The following is a 5,000-nucleotide window of genomic DNA, read 5'->3' as shown; positions in this document are numbered from 1 at the left end:
CTCCCTAGCATGTCCCAATTCAACATATTCATCAATGAATTTTTTATACTGCTCTAGCAACTCACACATTTTTCATTAATTTTCTCTCTATCGAGTAAAATATTTGTAAGGCAGCGGAAAAGGAGTTACCCAAGTTTAGTTCACCTAAGGGGTGTTTAAGGGGAATGTCCACCTGAAATGTGTTATTATTCAAAGTAACAGACTCCTGAAATATTTTGAAATATTTATCTTGCCACCGACAACATAGCCAAATACGGTGCTTTGCAAGACAAGCCCCTCAGGCAATTTGATCCAATCATTTAATAATGATTCAAAATAAATATCACTTGCTAATCAAACGCAGTGAATAATGTTCAAGACGAATTCACTATGCACTTACCATGTGTTATGGTCACGCAAATCACAGAAACGATTAGTTGTACAATCATTGCTCTCGTTTGTCTCAGTTTGTATTTTTTCAGTAGAGTCAGTACCAACTAACTTCAAAGACGAGTCAAGTCTGTCATGCGAGTTTAACTCCAGTGGAAAAATTCGTTGAACAGGTCTTACCTTTGTTCCGGCTGCAGTTCTAACACGAACCACTCTACTAACGCCATCAGCACCAGGGTAAATCTCTTCAATTATCCAATCCAATCCTCTTCAATCCACCAAGACGACGTCTCCAGGCTGAAGTTGTACAGGTCCATTCCGCTCACGCTTTTGTATGAGTGAACTGACGTTACATCACACCATGAAAGTAACAACGCTGCGTTTCGCTTTAGCCAGATGATTTCAACACAAAATATGAGTAGCTAGTTATAAAACCGAGTACTATATAAAGTTTTTACATCAACTTCGAGGCAAACTTGTCTTGACCGGTAAGCGACCGGTATATGAAAAATTTTCACTGTGACGTTTCGAGAGTCGTATTTTCCTACCAATTATTTCCATAACCATAGATACCAGTTAATCGATTAAAAATCGATGCTCATCGAATACAATTATCATTTTACTTACAAGTCGGCGTGGCATACGGTACAAAATCAAGTTGCTCAAATGAAATAATAGCAAATTATCATCATCATCATCATCTTATATTCATCTTATCATGCTTCATGAAATGTCACCATCGAATATCGAAATTAATACTCAAATTACCTTTCAAGTAATAATATATACGTGAATCAACATTTTAAAATACTTTGTATTTTAACTTAAAATAATTAAGCTGTTTATAGTTTAGCGTAGGAAAAGCTAGGAAATAAAAACAATAATCGTTACAAATCGATGATTCGGTCACTGCCAAATCGATTAGACAAACTCACTTACCAATGCTCGATAGATGGCGGGCTGCAACGGCTGCTCTAATTTAAACAGAAAAATACACCTCCTTTTTTTTTTTAAGTAGGCCAAAGATCATAGATATAATAATATCCAAAGATGATGACTTACGAATAGGCATGATGACATTTTTTTGGAAATGGTTTCATTATAGACGCCTAATAATTACAGAAAAAATAAAAAATAAAATAATATTCATTAATTTTGTGTGTGGCGTTCATTACTTTGCCTCATATGTGAATAAAATGCAATTTAGCTTTCAGTTTTTTAAGTGCAAAGTAAGCCTTTCCGAGCTGGTGTGGTGAAAGAAAATAAACTTACATACTTCAGAATCATGAGGAATAATAAATGTTATAAGACCCCGGCAATTTGCGAATTTCGATTTTCGCGGTAGCCACCCTGTCTAGTCTCTCCTCCGACACGGAATGACAGATAGAACGACGGGGTTGCCAGAGTTCGAACTGGGCTGGTTCGTGATGACTTTACAGAAGAAGATTTCTTTCTTTTTTATTAAATTTCACACGAATCGGTTTAGAATTGTGAAAAATGGTTAGTTGTTTTTTTTTTTTCCCTGCACTCTTATTTTATAACCTAAATAATAACATTAACACGCCACACCATATATCCTTTTATTTTTAACATTAGCACAGCTTTATTAAGCTTTCAATATACCTAAATACATACATATATTTATTTATTTATTTATTAAGTATTTCTCGATTCCTAATATAAAAGTGTAAAATATAATAATATAAAATTGTAGTATCATAAAAAAATATTATGGTAAAAAATATTTGCACACGGCGCGCACCTCTTCCAAATAACACAAAAATCAATAAAAATAAACGTAAGTACATTTTTTTTACACTCTATTATTATACGCAGTAGCCCCCTCCCTCCCTTTTTACTCAATCATATTATTATTAAATTTCGTTTCTACTTTTCTTCGGTCAAGGCCTCTACAGACGTTGTAACAAGTCACATTCGATTTTTTCTTTTGTCATCGATGCTAAGTTTATTTAGTTAACTTAACCAGCAAAAAACCTAAACTTACTTTTCAGATTTAATTTAGATAAATAAATGTACCTACCCACCTAACTGCCGGACGCAAATCGAATGCGATCCAAGGTGAGTTGTGTCTGTATAGCCCCCCCCTATTGACTGACATTGATTGATTTACATAATATGTCACATTGACACTGACACATTCAGTTCGACGACACAATCAATCAATCAATACGATCGATCCTTTATTATTTACCTATATAAATAAATAAATAAACAAACAATTAGGTAAGTAAGTGATTCCACCGGTAAACTTTGTTCGCCATATTTTTTTTTTTTTTTTTTTAACCTAACCTAACCTAACTTTTTTTTTTAATTTTTTTTTTAACCTAACCTAATCTAACCTGACCTAACTTTTTTTATTTCTTGTTTTTTTTTTATAACCTAACCTAACCTAACTTTTTTTTTTTTTTTTATCTAACATAACCTAACCTAACCAAATTATTATGTTCTTGAAATGGTTATAGTCTCGCAGCAAATTTTCCAGTAAAATACCTGAAGTTGGTGTGTATGTATTTATGTTACTTATAAACTTATAAAATATATGTATTATAAGAAATGTAAGTACCCCTATACCTAGTTAGGTATCTACAACACAACACAAAACAACTGCTCCTCGAAGCTTTTAGGGCGCGCGGCGGGTCACACAAAACACCAAGATGTTACACATGCTGGTGGACTGTGGACCACCGTTGTATTATTTATTTGCACTTTGGTCCTAGTTTACGCGTTTTAATATTGAAACGTGACAGACGGGGGAGATATATTATATTATCCTTACCCACGGGGGAGAGTACAACGCGCGCTGTATTTACTTGCAGATTGTCTGTCACCATCGCCAATTCGAGACGACGCAAAGTTGCCGATTGGTTTGAATGATGACAACATATTTGCGAGAAAATAGTGTGTGTTCTCCTATACGTGTGGCGAGGATCGATCGGATGATAATCCGATTTAAAACAAAGAACAATTTTTAACCCTAACGGTAATACGGTTTTTGAAACTCTCTCTCAGTGTTTTCATATCGCGAAACCTTCAAATACGCAATTGTAATTGCGGTTAGTAGTTTAGCGGTGGTGGGAATACGCTTTGATGTAAGTTTCATTATACTGTATTGGTTGTGAGGGTTTTGAGGGCTCTATAATACCTGGCGAGCGATATAAATCGTAACGAACGACTATGTTAAAAAAAGAATCTAAAAATTAAAAAAATAAATAGTGAAATTTTTATGTCTGGTCGTGGAAGAACGTTCGATTACATATCGGCGCTATGAAACATCACACAACTATGTGCGTGTGTATGTGCGCGCTTTACTCACCCGCTACCTACCTAAGGTACACGCACGCACGCACGCGTGTGTCTCTGTACCACCAGGTAGAATAGAGTGGTAAGTGAAATATCCACCAGTCTACGATACGCCACGTCGATTTCGGTATATCCGAATGGTGGCGTGTGTCGTATACGACTCGTGTCTTACGCGTGCGGTCTCCGTCGTCTGTGTGTGTTGTGTAGTATAATATACATAGATGATATTGGCGCGCACGCGTCGGCGCTAGTGTTTTGTGTCTCTAAACAAGACTCACATGAACACGGCAGCTCCCTGGTTGATCCTGCCAGTAGTTATATGCTTGTCTCAAAGATTAAGCCATGCATGTCTCAGTGCAAGCCGTATTAAGGCGATACCGCGAATGGCTCAATATATCAGTTTTGGTTCCTTAGATCTTACTCAGTTACTTGGATAACTGTGGTAATTCTAGAGCTAATACATGCAATCAGAACTCTGACCAGTGATGGGATGAGTGCTTTTATTAGATCAAAACCAATCGGCGGAGGGCCTCGCGTCCGAAGTCGTAACATTTTGATGAATCTGGATAACTTTTGCAGATCGCACGGTCCAGTACCGGCGACGCATCTTTCAAATGTCTGCCTTATCAACTTTCGATGGTAGTTTCTGCGACTACCATGGTTGTCACGGGTAACGGGGAATCAGGGTTCGATTCCGGAGAGGGAGCCTGAGAAACGGCTACCACATCCAAGGAAGGCAGCAGGCGCGCAAATTACCCACTCCCGGCACGGGGAGGTAGTGACGAAAAATAACGATACGGGACTCTTACGAGGCCTCGTAATCGGAATGAGTACACTTTAAATATTTTAACGAGGAACAATTGGAGGGCAAGTCTGGTGCCAGCAGCCGCGGTAACTCCAGCTCCAATAGCGTATACTAAAATTGTTGCGGTTAAAAAGCTCGTAGTTGCATTTGTGCTACGCACTGTCGGTGCGATTCATCCGAATCGATACTGACACGTTTGCGGAGCATATCGTCGGTGAATCGTATGTAAAAGTACGGTTCAATATAAAAATCCTATCGCGATGCTCTTCAGTGAGTGTCGAGGTGGGCCGACAATTTTACTTTGAACAAATTAGAGTGCTCAAAGCGGGCTCAAAATGCTGCTTGAATATTTCGTGCATGGAATAATAGAATATGATCTCGGTTCTATTTTGTTGGTTTTCAGAACTCCGAGGTAATGATTAATAGGGATAACTGGGGGCATTCGTATTGCGACGTTAGAGGTGAAATTCTTGGATCGTCGCAAGACGAACATCAGCGAAAGCAT

General features: G+C 37.7%; 1 non-coding gene across 1 annotated transcript in view; it reads left to right on the top strand.

Moving 5' to 3' along the window:
• The first annotated feature begins 3,982 nt into the window (after window positions 1-3,982).
• LOC134674268 (small subunit ribosomal RNA) overlaps window positions 3,983-5,000 on the top strand; it is a 1,908-nt gene continuing 890 nt past the window's right edge. The window contains exon 1 of the ribosomal RNA XR_010099576.1: window positions 3,983-5,000. This exon is cut by the window's right edge and continues 890 nt beyond it. This is a non-coding gene — a ribosomal RNA (small subunit ribosomal RNA).

This window comes from Cydia fagiglandana, chromosome 19 (assembly GCF_963556715.1).
Source record: "Cydia fagiglandana chromosome 19, ilCydFagi1.1, whole genome shotgun sequence".
Lineage (NCBI taxonomy): Eukaryota > Metazoa > Arthropoda > Insecta > Lepidoptera > Tortricidae > Cydia > Cydia fagiglandana.
This window is presented reverse-complemented; position numbering and strand designations above follow the sequence as displayed.